The sequence below is a fragment of the Carlito syrichta genome, unplaced genomic scaffold, assembly GCF_000164805.1.
Source record: "Carlito syrichta isolate Samal-C Ts95f unplaced genomic scaffold, Tarsius_syrichta-2.0.1 Scaffold308013, whole genome shotgun sequence".
Classification (NCBI taxonomy): Eukaryota; Metazoa; Chordata; class Mammalia; order Primates; family Tarsiidae; genus Carlito; species Carlito syrichta.
In genome coordinates, this window is record NW_007252109.1 from 321,409 (window position 1) to 340,381 (window position 18,973).

The following is an 18,973-nucleotide window of genomic DNA, read 5'->3' on the forward strand; positions in this document are numbered from 1 at the left end:
AACATTCAGTCATAGAGGCATGAGAAAAATAAATTGTGATGTACTCAAAAATTTTATCTATACTATTTTAAGTGGAAAGCTAAATCTATGTATACCAACATAAGCCTATTTCGAAAATATGTTGCATGAACAAAAGTTCATGGGCTATGCACCGTATACTGTTTGTATAAAGGCTTTTTAAAAATCACATAGTGCTATATATTATGTATGAGCACAGACTGTGGAATGCAATTGTAGCATCACAGAGAAGAAGAGAACATGCCAACTTCAGGATGATAGCTTTGTCTGAGGTGGGAAAGAGAATGGGTTAGGTAGGAATATGAGTACTTCAAAGAGTTTTATGGCTTTTTATTTTAAAAATTTGGAGGAAAAAGAAAGAAAATAAATTTGGGGTAGTGACCAAAGAGCACAACTTAGAAGATATTCATGAGAAAAGAAAGTCATATCTAGCAGGTTTTCTAGCCTCAATGTGCCTTAGGGTAAAGTCAAGGTCTTAAAAACTATCTCACTCCTTTAGCGTTCAAGGATGACCCTGGCCTTTTTATCAACTTTTTATTTATTTTCTCTATTCTGCCTGATTTTTTTTTGGCAGTTTTGTCCTTAAATTTCCTTGTCAAGAATTCCTGTTGTCCTGCACTGTGGGAGAAGAAACTTCTTTTCTGGAATATAAATTTCAGGCAGGACATCTTCAATGTGCCAGCCTCTATGCCAAACACCTAGCAAAGGATTAGCTGATTTAAGATACACAGCAATCCTGTAACATGGATATTGTACAGTACCATTTCACACATAAGAAAAATGAATTGCAGAGAAGTTAAGCAATGTTAATCAAGGTTAAATTGCAAATCAGAGGCAGGGCAAATCAGGATTTGAACCCAGATCTGTCTTTTACTTGCATTCTGTAATCTTGTCTGGTGCCTGTATCTTACAATTAGATTTATAAACCACACTGTAGACTAGCCAGGGGGTACTTATTATTTAAAGCATTTGCATGGTACTTCATGTTTGCAATGTGTTTTACAATTGTTTTTATTACTTATTCCAATTTTATAGCTGGTCTCAGTTTATAGCATGCTTTCTGCAGTAACAGTTGTAAAGGAAAACAAACAAACATGGAAACCATCTCTGCACTGCTGGATCAAGGCACTGGAATCTTCACGTGAGTACCAGCCATATTGGAAGACAGTTGTCAAGCGCAGTTCTGTTCTTAGCAGAGAGGTCCTTTAACACTCACCATTCGAAATGGAAAGAGAAACCACAGTACTGTCTTCATTGTAGGCAAAGCTGTTCGCTTTTTACCAAGTGTTAGTGCAAACCAAATGACTTAGGTCACTTTCACTCCTTTTAATAAGGGACTTGTTTTCATTATAAAATGTTTTAATGATTACTCTTGTCATGCCTGGCATAGTGAAGGGCAGAGAAGGGAGACCCACATAATATCATTACTCCGAAGCTTGAGGTTCTTTCTTTTCTGTCTTCTTTCTCTAAGAGTGTCCCAGTCCGAAGTCTCTCTTTACAGAGGTAAAGATAAGGAGGACATAGAAACACTCTAAAGATGTCCTCTTTACACAGGAGCTAGGACAAAACAACAGAATGATGCCTTGTCCTTTGAGAAAACTGACATGCCTTGGCAGATGCCAGAACTTTGCCCACAGTCACACTTGGATTCCCTTTGGGAAAAGACTCAAAGGTTTTGCTGTTTTCCTCAGACAGAAAGATGAAGGAGGGAGAGTAGGGGGTTTCTCAGTTTCCTACAATGTCATGACCAACTTCCTCAGCTTTTATGTCATCGTCTTCACCCACATCCTTATCATTATTCACAATAGCTGTAGTTTGAGCAATTAATTTGCCATGTCCCAAGCTAGACCTAAGGTAGTATTCTCATTTTACAGTCAATGTTGGAAAACTAATTTCCCAAGGCTATCATTACACATGCACACATGCAGTATTTTAGGTTGTGCATTCTAGGAATAGTCTCCTTCCTAAGGATGCTAATTTTACCAAATGGTGTCAATAAAAATTTAAAATATTAAATGATAAAACAAATAGAAGAATATGTAAGAGAATTTTCAGTTTTCTAGTTTCTCACATCTGCCCCCATTCTGCGTCTCATGGTCCCTAGCCAGTGATCACCTCCCTGACCTCTGCGTCTGTCATCACATTTCCTTCCCCGACTGACTCTCCCACCTTCCTCCTTCCCTTGTAAGGACCCTTGTGATTACATTGGATCCACCTGCATAATCCAGAACAACCTTTTCGTCTAAGATCTTTAACTTAATTACATCTGCAAAGTCTCTTTTTCCAGATAAGGAAGCGTATTCACAGGTTCTGGGAATTAGGATGTGGACATCTTCAGGGGGTCGTTATTCTGCCTACCACACCTGGTTTCCACATAGTAATAATACTCTCTGGAACTCAACGGCACCTTAAAAAAATAAAAAGAGGCAATGCATTAATTATTAGGGCAACATCTAGTAAATCATAGCATTTTCGAGCTGGAAGAGACTTTGCAGGCTATTCTTGTAGTGCAGACGAGGATCCTAGGGTCTAGCAAAGGAAATCCACTGTCTGAGATTATAGGACCAGTTGGTAGTAAAGTGGCACTTAGACCCTGACATCCAGCTTCCAGTCAGCCCCCAGTCCACTGCACCAGGAAGTGCTGCACATATTCTTAGAGTTCAGTGAAAGACCACTTATTTGAATCCCAGAATAGGCCTGGAGACCTGTTAAGAAATCTTTGTAGAGGACTGGACTCTTCCATTTATTTTTTCTGAAATGGAAAACCTAGAAAACCTATTCATAAAGTTTCTGCCAAGAAATCCTTTAATCACTTGTATTATCAAAAAAGTTAGCCAGGCATGGTGGCACATGCCTGCAGTCCTTTCTACTCAGGAGGCTGAGGTGGAAGGATCACTTGAGCCAGGAGTTTGAGGCTGCAGTGAGCTATGATAGTGCCACTGCACTCCAGCCTGGGTGACACTGTTGCTAAAAAAAGGAAGAAGAAGAAAAAAGAAAAAAAGAAAAACTTTTAAAGTATCCACCTAAGAATTATGCATTATGGTTTTAAATTTGATATAAGAAATGTAGCATTATCTCTGTTTAAACTTCCCAACTTCCCTTGGGATTTGTTTATGCCACTGGTTCTTTGGAGGCCATGACTATGATGTTATTCAAGGATGAGGCCAGGACTGCTCTATTGAAAGAGAGGGTATGGGAATAAGTCCTTTTTGATGATGCTCAGTTAAGATAATACAAGTTACCAGCCACTGTGTGTGTCTCTGGCTTACTGTGTTTTTTTTTTTCTTTAGCATTTTTCTTATATTTAGTATGATAATTACATTAGACACAAATGCAATCTTTGTGGCCATTTATTATTACACATTTTAATGGTCAAGTTTATGGATCATCATCTCAACCTTATTATGTGATATTGTAACATGACCTGCACCAGAACATTTTTCAAAGGTCTTTCACCTGAGCAAATTTTAAGACTTAAAAAGGACATCGTTATCAATGCTGTGCAGGTTTCTTTGGAGAGCAAATCCAAGGCCAACAGGAATTGAGGGACAAGCCGAGGCCACATGTGAGCAGATGTAAGTACATCCACTTTTCTATGCTGACACAGGAGAACACCGAGGGGGGAATGAGGACAGTATGAGAATATTATACTCTGAGATTTTTTTTTTTCTTAGCCTAAATTGGACACTTTTATGGCACTGGAAAGCAGTCAATCACAAACGATCCAGGAACCGGGTTGATCCATCTAAAGATATTCCTGTCTCCCTGCCAGGCAGCTCCATGGAAAAAAGGCCACCTCTGCAACAAGGAAGGAATGTCTCCCTTCCCTATTCTCCCTCAGTTCTTTGTACCTCTGTGACAGCCACTCTCCACTTTTTCTGACTTGTGTTCGTGCTGCCCGGACAGGAAATTCCTGGAATGCAGGGACTTTGCTTCACCCTTATGAAGCTCATTTTGATGGATTCACTGGGATTGATTACAGATAATGTCACTATGGGACAATGACTTTTCCTGTTTGGGTGTTTTCTTCATGTTGTCTTGTGTTTCTGTTATTGAAATTAGTCCAAATAATCCTTGAGCCCTGGCTAAGGTCATTTACTTTGTGCTGTTCCCCACGGTCACACACAAAATGCTCTTTGCTCACTACTCTCTCTCTCATGGACACTTTTGAAGACACAGCTAGCATAGTAGCATAGATGGTTGGACACAGGTCATCATTCTGAGAGACAAGGCCTTGAGTTTTTTTCTACTGCTAAGGAACTGTGTTGCCATGGGCAGTCATTTCCCCTCTCTGGGTCCTGGTTTCCTTTTTAGCAAATAAATTGAATGTAAAACACTAAGAAGACTGAGAGATTGTTCTAAAGCTTTCGGAGTCACAGACTCCTTTGAGAATTCTTAATGGACCTCCTCCCTAAAAATGCATAAAACAGTCTCCAAAGTCGATGTTCCTAAAAATCCCTTTCAGTTTTAACAACCACTGTCACGTGAGATGCTAGGCACTGTGCTAATTACTGTTCGAGTTTATCTCATTTATGTTTTTTTTTTCTTTTCTGAGTTGGAGTCTCACTTTATTGCCCAGGCTGGAGTGCAATGGCATGCTCACAACCACCCCAGTGTCAACCTGCTGGGCTCAGGCGATCCTTCCACCTCAGCCTTCCAAGAAGCTGGAACTACAGGCGTGTGCTTCCATGCCTGGCTAATTTTTAAATTTATTGCAGAGATGAGGTCTCGCCAAGTTGCCATGGACTCGGACAATCCCCTCACCTTGGTCTCCCAAGGTGCTGGGATTACAGGCTTGAGTCAACACACCCGGCCTCATTTACTCTGCACAATAAGCCTAGCAATTAAGTATCACTATGTTTGTGTATTACTTTTATTTTTGGAGAACAGAAAACTGAGGCTTAGGCAAATTAAATAGCTAGACCAGGGCCAGCCATTTCATTAGGGGATAGAACCAGACCCAGAGAACTGTGCACACGAGATGATCCTATGCATTCTGTATGCAAGGTTATGCATTAGCATGTTGACGGCTAGGAAAATGAGCTTAAAACCCAGAAAACGGTACCAAATTGCAGTATTAAGTTACAGAAAACAAGAACACAGTGTAAACACTCTTTTATCTATTTTAGCAATTTCAGCAAAACTTAGACAGGTGGATGATACTAGTACTCAGTTTATTTTTATACGTCTTCAATCACTGAGTCAGCATCTGACAGCCAGATTACCCAGAGCTTGCTGGATACTTCAAATAGCATTTTTAGGGATGTTTTCCCAAAATGATAATACAGATTGATGGATTTTCATGACATATACAAGGAACAAAAAGAGAATGGAATAAATGCAATAAAATAGTCATTCTTCCCAACATTTTTTTCTGCAGAGATTCTCTCTGGATTGCATTTATGTAATCACATATTTTAGAGCAATTTAAAATCAAAATAGCAATACATTTCCTAGTAATCCCATCAAATGCAAGATGAACAGGGTCATAAAAGGAAGGTTGTTACCCCTCTAGTGAACTAAAATCTTTGTTTGACTCTTCACTCAATTTTATGTTTCTCTTTGAAAAGTCACTAAAATTTGTGATAACTAAAACATTTCCAGATGTCTGAATTCTTTTCTATTTGTATGTTTCTCTACCAGGGGCGGAAGGATCAGACACAGTGTCTGAAGGAAAAGGTAATTACAGAAGCCTCCTTTTTGTGGAGTGGAGTGAGGAGACAAGGACAGTTTCCTCTTATTCTCACTTGCAGTGATAGTCCCCAAGGAATTGTTTGTTTCTTCAAGTTTTGTTGTTGTTTTGTGGGTTTCAAAAATTTTTTTTACTGAAAGTCTCAGTCTGCTTTGTCCTAAAGGGTGATGCGGCCTAAAAATTATGACAGCTAGGATAATTCCTATGTGATCTGAGATGTGAAACCAGTTCTCATTATGTTGGTGGCAGGGATTCTGCACCACCATCGTGTCCCTTCCTTCCCACTTTGCTCATTTGCTTCCTGCCACCTCACTCTGTAAATTCCCAATGGATTATCCATGGAATCCTGAACTATCATCAAATTTGAAGTTAGGATACAAAATGCTAAAGTGTAATGAAAAACAGATGACCAGATGACTGTGTAATTAGTAACATCAGTTAAAATCTACAAAATGGGTTTTCAACCAATGGCTTTGTATGGCCTGACTTCTTGGTCTGGGTTCTATTTCTGGGAAGTAGAACCTTGCATTTAGGTAACAAAGAGACTAACCTAGGGGAAGTCATAGAAGCAGAGAATTTAGAAGTATGATTTTACAGGTTATCACTTAGAACTGGAAGCACTAGAATCTTGGGCCACTTCTATCGTAATAAGTTGCCTTTGATTTATCCATTATAAAGAAGTTTGAGCCTCTGTCTGCAACTGCATACCCAATCATCTAGTGATGGCATGGGCGCAGAAGGTGAGAGAAAGGAAGAGGGTGAGACTGCTTAGTTTTCCCCATTTCTAATAGGACAGAGACCCAGGCAATAGAGAGAACTGTCCTGATAAAACTCTTCCAGTGGGGGAGGGAGGAAGAGGAAGAGGGAGAAGAGGGGAAGGGAGAGGAGTAGAAGAGAGGGGAGGGGAAGGAAGAGAGGAAGCTGGATTATAATGTCCACCCCAGAACTACCTACTTAGCAGATAAATCCCTTAGCTAATATGAACCTTCAATCAAAATGGCTGCCTTCTTTACCACATTTCTGGATATCTTTAGCCATATTACTACAACATTAAGGTGGCATGTATTTTTATGTCAAAAACACTAAAAAACAAATCTATCTGTGCTTATTGCTGGGGATAAAAAAAGTGAATAAGAGACAATTCCTGCCCTCAGAGGGTTCACAAAGTAGACAACTTAAACAATAATCGTGTTCTGCACCATATGAATGTTGTTATAATGAAGTTTTAGAAAGGATAAAATAGGAACACAGATACGCAATCGCATGCAGTCTAGAGGAAGAAGAGATAGTGATGTAAGCATAGCTAACTAGATTAACAAAAAAACATAGCATTTAAAATGAGACGAACGTCTATAAGATATCTAGAAATTGACCTACAAAGATGTACTCGGTCCTTTATGGAGACATGTCTATAAATCTATTAGCAGATCTAAAAAAAACCTGGATACATATCATGAATAGATGGCCTTTGCATTGGAAATATTCGATCAAAAACCATCAAATTAATCCATAAATTCAGTGACATTTCATACAAAATTCTAGGAGGATATTGGGAAGATGAAGAAGGGAGGTTTGACAAGCTCATTTTAAATTACATGCAGAAGAATGAGGTCTGCACTATCTCCAACCAGGTATTAAGATATACTGCAATGTCAGAGCAATAAATAAAAGGTGTGATATTGGCTATGATGCTAATTCGCCATACACATAGACCACCGGACCTATAATTAGGTAACTTGCTGAGTGGAACTTGGTAGAATACCATCAGGAAAAAGCTTTATTTCTTTCCCATATGTGCCTTTAGACTCACCAGATTATCGTCTCTTATCCTGGTCCCTCCAGGATGATCTCAAATAGATCCCTGCTTTCTGGTTATTTTTGGCCATTGTTCCGATATTAAAAAGTTATGTGTATCATGTTGCATCTCAATTAAAATATTTTTCATATCTTATTAACTGTTTTTCCTTTGCCATCTAACTCAAGTCTGACAAACCCAGACCTTAGAACTCACATGATTCGGAGCAAAGTTCCTAGAGGCCCACAGGTTTGGGAGTGAGTGTGGAAGGGCCTTGTTCACTTGGACTCTTGTCCAGGGTGAGGAGACGTGTGAATGTGACCTATGCAGATGAAGAAGTGGGAAAGCATGGCCAGTCCACACAGCACCATGAAACAGCCTTGGAAACAGCCATTAATGAAAAGATAAGAAATATGTTTAGGTTCACACACTATACGATTTAGGCACATAATAGTACGTCCATGAAAAAGAGTGCTATATATTTTTCCAGAATGTGCACATCTGTTTAAGGACGTAAAGCACCACAGAGTGTTTATGCTTGGGGTCATGAGTGGGAGGGTGGGTATGGCTGAGGAATAAAGGGGAAATATAATCAAATAAACCAAAGAGGACTTTGTACTGACAGGCAATGGTGAGGCCAGAAGTGAAGACTTTGATAAAACCTGCCCTGTGAGGGCAGAGGTGGTACCTGCTGTACCTACCAAGAGGTACCCAGTCCTTTATGGAGACATTTCCATAAGTCTATTAACAAAAACAATCTATTAGCAGACCCAAAACAAAAAAGGGAAAACTTTTTGAGTATATATGGCAGGAAAGAGCACTAGGGCGAGGAAATGGGGTGTGCGATCTGAGACAAGGTAGAATACCAGGCACCATGGGGTGGGGTCCAGAGCAAAATCCACTGGGAATGGAGGAAAAAAGACAGATTTAAGAGTGGATGAGGGTGAATCAGGCGGCCCCCTCTGTACTGGCCCCTGGCATCCTTGTAGTAGGAGGGACACCTCTGTGCCCAGGTTCCTGGCTGGGAACAGGCCAGCTGGTTCTCTATGCACATTTACCTTGGTCACTATCCCAGCAGATCAGTGGATCTCAAACCCATGAATCCAGCAGACATCTGAGATGTTTACTGGAAAATTCCAAAGCATTGGACACAACCCCAGAGATTCTGATTCGGTACCTTCAGGTAGAGCCCAGACTAGGTATCTCTTACAGATCCACAGAGACTTCAGTACCTTGGTCAGTTATGAGAAATACACACACACACACACACACACACACACACACACACACACACACACACACACACACACGTATATACTGTTTAAGAATACAAATGGAAAAAAAAGAATATAAATAGTATTATAAATATCTAGCTATTATGTCTATTATTAAACACGGAAAAGCTATCTTTATATGACATCAGATCAGCTGTAGATTAGGGGAACATCCGAAAAGACATGTGCTGAATTTTTGTGGAAATTTGTAATGTTTATGGTAAAAGCAAACTGTTCCAGACTTATTTGAGCTCTAAATCATCCCTCTTTCTTTCAGGATGTGTCATGAGATTATTGTTGATTCAACAATCCTTTGGGGAAATGCTAGACGTCATGGATCTCGCTTTCATGGTTCTGCTCACTGGTATTTCCAAGAAAACAGCCTCCATTGAAGAAGTAGTTCAAGTGATGACACAAACACAGAGCAAGATGCAGTTTATTTCAAAACAATTTCCAGAGGATTTTAGTAATGTCTACGTAAGAAAATTTGTTACAGATATAAAATAAAGAAATAATTTAAAAGGGCTAATCTGAGAAGGTTGAATGACAGATGAGGTTTGACTGCTCTTATTTAAAGGAGCTAGCTAGAGTAGCTTTGTAGCGAGTAGCTCAGAATGTTAAATAGTGTCCTGGCCCAGGAGTTAGTAACCTGGATTGCAGTTCACTTCAGTTCACTGCCACAAGCCAGCTGAGTGACCTTAGATAAGTCATTGGTTTTCTGTGAGCCATGAAAACTCTATAACAGGCCGGGCATGGTGGCTCAAGCCTATAATCCTAGCACTTTAGGAGACCAAGGCAGAGGATTGCCTGAGCCCAGGGGTTCGAGACCAGACTGGCCAACTTGGTGAGACCTTGTCTCTACAATAAATCAAAAATTAGTGGTGGTACGTACCAGTGTTTCTAGCTACTTGTAAGGCTGAGGTGGAAGGATCGACTGAGCCTTGCAGGTTGAAGTTGTGGTCATGAACGTGACACTGCACTCCAGCCTGGGCAACAGAGTGAGACTCCAACTCAAAAAAAAAAAAAAAAAACCAACTCTCTAATATCCTCTCTTCCTCTTCTCAACTTTAATGACTCTTCAGTTCTCTATCCTTAGATTTGTGATTTAACAGGTCAGTTTAAACACTGGAGGAAGCAGTTTTGGACCCTGGCTACTTCCATCCTGGGTTTAGGCCATTTTCATAACATGTATTAAAATTTAAACTAAACCAAGAACTACCTAGTACATTCAGAATAAATTAAGAAAAATCTGCATTCAAGGAGCAAGAACAAGATACTGTGAAAAAGGAGCCTTCCAAAATATGAAGGCACATTTGATTGGGAATTTAAAAAATAATAGTATGCCAGGTGTGGTGGTTCACTCCTGTAATCTCAGCACTTTGGGAGGCTGAGGCAAGAGGATTGCCTGATCCCAAGTGTTCAGGACCAGCCTGGGCAACCTGGTGAGAACTCATCTCTACAATAAATAAAAAATGAGCCAGGTGTGATGGTGCGTGCCTGTAGTTCCAGCTACCTGGAAGGCTAAGAAAGAAGGATTGCCTGAACCCAGCAGGTCGAGGCTGCAGTGGCCATGAGTATGCCACTGCACTCCAGCCTGGGCAGCAGAGTGAGACTCAAAAATAAATAAATAAATAAATAAATAATAAACAAAATAGAAAAAGGAAAAGGAAAGCTTTTCTCCAGTAAAGAATGGCATCTAATAAATGAAGGGATGCTTCTAAAAAAAATCCTTATTTTGCAACACATAATGTTATTATTGGTTTAGGGATTTAAGTGAAAGTCAATAGATGTCAGAATCATTTGGTGCCAGATCATTAAAAATACAACATTCACATAAAGCCAGTTCATTCTCCCACTGATCATTTACTAGTTGAAAGGAGGACAAATCTTCTACAATGAAAAGGATTGCAATTAATTCCTTAATAAAATGACCAGGCTTCCCATTATCAATAGTGAAACAATCTGACATTAGGGGTCTCATAGTATAGTTGAATATGAAGAACACAACCTCACCTATGAATTATTAATGCCCAAAATGTCAACTTTGATCTAATCAAGATCAAAGTTCTTGTGCTACACAATATGGTAGCCACTAGACACATATGACTATTGAGAACATAATTTGTGACTAGTCCAAATTGAGATGTGTATATGTAAAATACACACCAGACTTCACAGATAAAGTATTTTGAGATGAAAAGTTAAAATATATTATTAACAATTTTTACATTGGCTGCATGGTGTAATGATGTATTTTGCATCCAGTAGAAGTAAATATATTATTATGATTTTTTAAAAATAGGGGAACTGAATTAAGAATGACAAATTTATCTTTTGTTAAGTAACAGTATTATAAAAACTGAAATCTATGACTACAGGCTTGAGCTACCAGGCCCAACAGATGACAAAAATTTCCTCAATTTGATTGTGGTGATGGCTACACAACTCTATGAGTATACCAAAAACCATTGAATTTTATGCTCAAGTGAATTAATTGCATGGCATGTGAGTTATAGATCAATAAAGTTATTTTTTAAATATTAAATAATGAACATTTTACACCTTTCCTCAATTAAGTAGGGAAAATTATTTAAAAATAAAAGACAGCTAACATTTTATTCAATATGTAGATTCAGAGGTAAATATAAATAAAGCTCTTTATATATTGAATCATTTTTTTTCTAAGTTGACTACAGACCAGAAGGAATATAGTCCCATCTGAAGATGAGGAGGTGATTAGGTGAAGGTGGTAATGAGGGTGAAATGCCAATCTTAGGGAATAGAGTCAAGGCCCAGGAAAAGGGGAGAGTCTTTGTTTAATGACCTCTGTAGGAAATTGAGGTCTCTTTCTCTTTGGGGCATTCATCAAGTGACTTGAAAGAATTTTCTAAACATTATGATGAAACAAGGAAACACTGCCTACTCGTTAAGTTTCCTCTTATGGGTTTAGTACATTTGTTTATAAAATCTTTAGGTAACACTTTCTAGTAATTTACTTGGCATTCTGAAATACAGCAGTCCCTGGTGATTCAGAAAGCAATGATGATTTGTATCAATTTAATTTTCTTTTGAGACTTGATATCCATAGCAAACATCTTGTTTTGCTTTGCTCTCAGTGGTTAGTGTTACTGTATACATCCCATATGGGAGTTGGAGAAACTGTGGGTGGATGAGTGAAGGAGAAGCCATTCAGACTAATCTCAGGGGACTGAAATAGTGGAGGAATGAATCACAAGAGATTTGAAAGTTTTCACTGGGTTTGGAAGAAAGCCAAATCTGGGGCAGGGGGAAGGATCTTCAAATTCTTTGATTCCCACAAAAGTTTAAGGCGCTTGGCTTTCCCTTGAGAATTTTGATACATTTGATGAAGATTAGAAAGATGAGTTTTTAATGTATACAAAACACAGTCTTGAATTGGGGAGTTGAGTGGCTAAGTTGAATTTGAACTTGTTTACTACTAGAAAATAATGGCTTCCTGTTTTTGACAAGGGAGCAACATCAAAAAGCGTTTACAAATGAAAATTAAAAGGTTTCTTGGACAGCAAATACACCAGCAGTATTTTGGAAATTGGTTCTAAGTGAATCTGAAAACAGAGTAACTGTCCCCTGAAAGGAACATGGGCTTGGTAACTAATGTGAAAATTGTTCAATAAATGACAATTTGGTCTAAATGTGGCCTTCTAATGAAGGATAGGAATGTCTTCTAATAGCCAACTCTGTTCATTTGGCTTTCAACTTTCAGGATAATACAAAGTATTGAGGACAAACTGTTTCACCATGACAGTCAGAGGAGTTTTAACAAAATTCTATTGGCCTCTCTAGGGAATGCCTAATTTCGAATATAAATGCTCAAGCTAGCTTGAATTTCAGGTGTTTGATACATCTTTGTATACACTAAATCACAAGTTTAGGATCTGCTGTGGGTCAGCTCCACAAGTTACAGTCATCAACTCATGAAGTTCACAGTCTAGTGCCAGAGTCTGCAGACTTTTTCTGTAAAAGGCCAGGTAACAAATAGCTTAGACTTGTGGGTCCTAATGCCGACAATCACTCAACCAGACATCTCTAAACACATAGATAATGTGCAAGCAGAAGGGTGTGGCTGTGTCTCAATAAAACTTTATTCACAAAAACAGATGGCAGGCAGGATTTGGCATATGAGCTGTAGTTTGTCATTGTCGGACTAATGATAGAGACAGCTATGGGAATCACCCCACAGAGTGAAAATGCACAGTTGGGGTGCTCTGTGAACCCCAAAGGAGTCAGTTCTGCCTGGAAAGACATGCAAATTCCATTCAAAAGTAGGTGACATTCAGCTGAGTTGTTAATGGTGAGTAGGACTGGGCAAGTGAATAAATGACTGTTTACTTTCCTTCTTAGCAGAAAATATTCTCAAATCCTTTTCACAACAAAGCATTTTTAATTATAAAATATATTTGCAGAAATACTTAAAAAATAATTCTTTGAACTGGACTCTTTACCTGATCAAGTAGCAACACAAAATATTCTTTAAACTAGGCTCACTACCTGTTCAAGTATTAATAAATAAACACCTGATAAACAATATCCAAATTAAACTTGAAGGGCCATCTTCTCATGTCTGTATGATTGCAGATGAACATTCTAAAATCACAATTTTTTTATTCATGAGGAAAGAGACACCAAAAAAAATAATAATTTAATAACAGACCATTTACATTTCAAATGACATTGTTTACATGACAAAATAGTCAAATTTTCCAGTTCAGCATATATATCAGTTTTCTGTTTCTTTGTAACAAATTACCATAAATATAGGTGCTTAAAACAACACTTGTTTACTACCTCAGAGTTTACACAGGTCAGAGTTATGCGTCTGGGTTCAGTCGATCTGGGCCTGTTACTCAGGGTCTTACAAGGTTACAACCAAGGGGTTGACTATGCTGTGATCTCTTCTGGAAGCTCCACCAGGGTAAGAGTCACATCCAAACTAATTTGGATTTTTGGTAGAATCCGATGTCTTGTGGACAAGCTCTGCGGCTCAGCCTGTAATCCCAGCACTTTGGGAGGCCAAGGCAAGTGGATTGCCTGAGCCCGTGGGTTCCAGACCAGCCTGGGCAACCTAGTAAGATCTCGTCTCTACAATAAAAAATCAAAAATTAGCCAGGCTTACACGACTGTAGTTCTGGCTACTTGGAAGGCTGAAGCAGAAGGATCGCCGAAGGTCGATACTGGGGTGGCTGTGATTGTGCCCCTGCACTCCAGCCTGGGTGACAGAGTAAGACTCCAACTCAAAAATAAAAAAGAATTCATGTCTTGCGTGTAGAAGCTGGAGGGAACTCGCTTTTTGCAGCCTGTTTGCTAAAGCTTACCCTCAGGTCCTAGGAGCCACTGTGGTTTCTGGAGGCTGTCTGGCAAGCCTTGTCACACTGGTTTCTCCACGAGGGCCACTTACTTTGTCAAGCCCATAGGAAAGTCTCTAGTTTTGTCTGGGAAGATGAAATTCCTATATGGCACATACTCTCAAGGTGGGAGTGATGTCCCATTACCTTTGCCATAACCTACTAGCTAGAAACAAGTTGCAATTCCCACCCACACTCAACAGGAGGGAATTCAACAAAGATGAACGCCAGGAGGTGGGAACAAGAGGGGGCCACCTTAGGGCCTGTCTGCCACAGAATATCCACTACTGTGTGTGTGTGTGTGTGTGTGTGTCCCATGTTTGCCTTTACTCGTGAGCAGAGGTTTCATTTATGAGCACGTGTAGCCACAACTATAGTCAGTAACAGCACACACAGTGGGCCAGACACTAAAATGGAGTTTCTTTCTTACAAAAGATGCAGTTTGGGGCCATAGAGGTTTAGTAAGTTATAGAAGATAGCATAGTCACTAAGAACTTCAATTTGGACACATTTTGGCTGACTTCTAAGCCTCTTTTTTTAATCACTATGGAGAGTGGGAAGTTGTTTGGCCCTATCTTACCTGTCACCATCTTCTTGTGATCACAACATTCTCAAGTCGAGATGGGAATGCTCTCTCCACTGCCAGTTCACCCAGTCAGAGAAAGTCCTTCAAACGGACTGAACTTCTTAGGGACTAGTTCACATAGTCATGTGTTGATGACGTAGGTTTTCTTTTTTCTCATGTCTAGGTGTCATGCCCAAAGGTTTGTGTTTGCTCACAAAGGACTCAGGGAGAAGACGTGAGAAGGCATAGACATTTGTTGCCATTACACAACATGAATTTTTATCATGTCAGGTGAAGTATGAAGAGTATCATCCTTGTTAATGGAAGGTAGTCGCCTGTAACTGAGCCAGTCTTTTGAGTTTTCTACTTCTAAATAGAAATGTGACCATACGGGATGTCCCAGAGGTTTGGCACACGTCTAGTTTCTATGACCCATTCTTCTTTTGGGGGAAAATCAACTTTGCCTTCGCTTGGGAAGATCTGGGTGTGCTATAAATTATTTCAGTCAGGATAGACTGGCTAAATGCTATGGTATCAAACACTGAGTCCCAGATGCTCCATGACTTGCAATCAAATATTTAATTCTTGCTCACATGACATACTTTCTGAAGGTCAGTGGGAACTCTGATTCTCATCCTTGTCATTCTTACTCCCAGCTGCTCCAAACTGATGGAACGGCTGCTGTCTGGAACAGTACTAGTCACGTGGCAGAGGAAAAGAGAGCTTGGAGGGTCTCCACTGTCTATCAGTTGCGCAGCCGAGAAGGGACACAGGTCATTTATACTCATGGCTCAGTCAAAACTAGTCACTTGACCCCCACCCAGCCACAAGGGGCCAGAAGATATCATGTTGCCTAGAAGACAGAAAGCTAGGAATATTCGGTGCCCTAATTACTAACACATGTATCTATCCAGATTCTCTGCCTTTCAAGTTAGAGAGCCAGACAATGTCTGCCCCGGCCTATTGTTTTACAAATAAAGAAGCTAAGGCACAGAACAGTTGATATGTGTCCTCAGGTAGATAATAAAAGCATAAGAAAGTGCCAATTCCATATCTTTTTTTGTTATTATATCAAGAATTAAAAACAACTATAGGTTCTGCAAATTAATTATGTCGATTTATTTTTAGCAATAATGTCTGTAATCTGAATTCAAATTTCAGAGGGCAAAAAAATGTGATCAGAAACAATGGAGAGTAAACAAATGTATGTAAGACTTTGGATTCTACAGTTCTGTTCTTAAAAGAAAGCCAAATGTGTCTGCAAAGAACAAGAGTAAAATGTTCATGTCCAATATTCCAGATATGGACACTGTTCATTTTTAAAATGGATATGATATTGGTGTTAATCAGCCTTAACACTAAGATGCCTTGTGAGGTTCTGGTTTTTGAAATGAACCTTTTAAATTGTGCTGGTTAATAACTACAGAGCGAGTCTGAGAGCAATAACATGTCTCCTTAATAAAACTTTATGTATGAGTATTTTAATGAATTGTTTCAGTATACAGAACTTTCAAAGAGAGCCAAGTTAGTGGTTGAAAACAGAATAAGCTACAGTCCTTACTAAGAAACTCAATCCTAACAACTGGTACAAGAATTAAAATGAAGAAAGGAGCCTGTCTTACACACTAGCATTTTTGGAAGCCATTCTTTTTAGACACTATGTTTTAGAATTTCCAGGCATCTGTCTGTTGCTAGAATACCTACACACTTTGCGGAAGCTTTATTTGAAAATGCTGTGTACCTTGTCTAAAGGGCCAGCTGGGATGCCAGAAATAGTATCGGCTCTATTTATGTCTTTGGAGTAATTACAGTGGAATTTAAAGACTTAGTTTATAGATCCAAGAAGAAGATCTTCTGTGTACACTAAAAGGATGAATCCTTTCCAGACGACTTCTCATTTGGCTGAAGAAGAGCTTGAGGAAGCATTTCATAACGTCAGCCAAAGTCGTTTTTAGCAAGACCTGGGTGGGATTCTTGCTGTTGATATCCAAATTAAAAAAAGCCTTGATTTTAATCTATCCAAGGTTACTTTGTTGTAGTTATAAAACCATGAATCAATTTTAAAGCTTTCAGGGATGAAAGGAGATATTGAGACAAGTGCCTGCTATCTTTTGTTGAATGGGGGAAAAATATGTTAACCAATTTCCTGATGGCTTCGCCTGGTGGACTTGACTTTTGTTTAGCTAATGTCTTTTTGGAATGCATCTCTGTTTTTTCCTATTCATGTCCTGCCTCTTACCAAAGGCCAGTGTGTGTGTGTGTGTTTGTGTGTGTGTGTGAGAGAGAGAGAGAGTTCAAGGAGAAGGATGCGGTGTGTGTGGTCAGTGTGCTTCCTTGCACTTATTGGATGTAAGCTGGACTCTACTCAGAGATGGGATGCTAAATGACAATGAAAATGATGGTGCACCTTGAGGGTGATTACATGACTGTACACTTTTTGAACATAGGCTGAAAGAATGCTTACTTATAGAATATGTTATGCTGCCTCTTAGTCTGTTTAACTATGAGAATTAAAACCCAATTCATTCTAAATGTGTCCTAGCACACAACCAATCTTGGAGAAAATTCATTTTCATCAGCCTCCAAAAAAACCTCAGGAAAAACTTCATGGCTATTCATCCTCAAAGTCCATCTATCCTCTTAAATTTTTATGTGTGTTTAAGAGACCCTCTTGCTATTATAAGCAATAATAACAGTGACTTAAACATATTGCTTGCTTACTCCAGTGTCAGACATCTTTCTTGATCCAAGAGACTGTAACAACGAATAAGCTAAACAGCCTTTGTCCTCATGGACAACACTACGTACATTCCCAACATTTTGACTGATCCTTAAGACAACACTATAATATTGGTATTACAAGCTCCCTTTGTTCACAGAGAAACTGCAAATGAAAGAAAGTGATGGCCTTTTCTAAGCAAGAAACTAATCAAGAGTCAAATTCAAGTCCATCTCCCTTCCTCACCACCCCCTCTTTGTTTACCAACATACTTCCTTCCTCTGTAACCCAGAAATCAAAATGGTTCGGGGAATGTGCCAGCTAAAATGATCATGGCCTGTTCTGTAGAAAGTGAAGTCTCCATCCCCACTGTGCTGATATGTTTTATTGTTGATCTGGCTGCATGTTTCTCAGAATCCTTTTTCCCTGTCAGAGTTGGCCAGAAGAGAAGCTCGTGTGAAATCTGGCAGGCAAGGGTAGAGTTGCCATTACATTCCGAAGACCTTTCTGTGATCAAACATGGTACAGAAAGATGCAGAGGTGCCCAGGGGCTCCAGAAGGACCCCTCTCTCCTCCAGTCCATGGGCAGGTCTTCCTAACTTCAGGGTTGACCAACAGAGGCCAATACCTATCTCACCATGCTGGCCTGTGGATTTACAGAGGGTTACACAGAGACAGTAGCTTTCTAAACCTTTCTACAAGTAGTCCCTTTGGGGAGGGATGAGCTTGGCTTCCCAGATTTCCCTGCAACATCCAGATTGCCTCCAGTGTTCCCACTGGGCTGGAGGAACTTCCTCTTTGATCTTTCCATAGATTCTTTTTGCAGTTGCTCCCACAATTCTTTGAGGTTTGCCTCCTTTATCACAGAACACCTAGGGTGGTTTTTCTTCCCTGTTGCAATACTGAAAACATACTCATTTATTCAAAGGCAAACCCTAGCCCACCTTCCAGATACTCTCAGCTGAGCTTCATTTGAAGATGGTTGATCTTGGTTCAGGTAAGTCCTGGTACCACTTCAATCTTCACAAAAGGATGTCGCTTCTTTTATCGGCACGAATCATCGTGTACCTGTCCCTAATCAGGAACAGAAGCCTCAAATCTTTTCCAGGCAATACCACACTCACCAGCTTTTAACTTTTATTAAAAGCTCTATTAAAGGAATTCAATGTATAAAAGTTTATGTTTCTCTGAAGAGAGCTTTAAGTTGAAGGTTTCCATTCATAGAGAATTGCACTGGCTTGAAGAGAGCCTGAACTATATTTAAATTTGTTACTAATGTTTAACAATTGAGAGATTTTATTTGAAAGTCTGGATTTTGTATTTGGTTTTATTTATTTATTTTCTTGAATAGAATGACCCTCTGCCACTGGCCCCATATTCCTAAATTGCCATGATGTACTTCATTTCTGTTTTTTGCTTGGCCCCTCAGGCATCTGAATTGGTGACCCCTAGGATAGGCTAGGTGACCTAGGATAGGTTAGGTTTTATTACTAGAACAAGGGTCACTCACACTCATAACATAGGTGTGT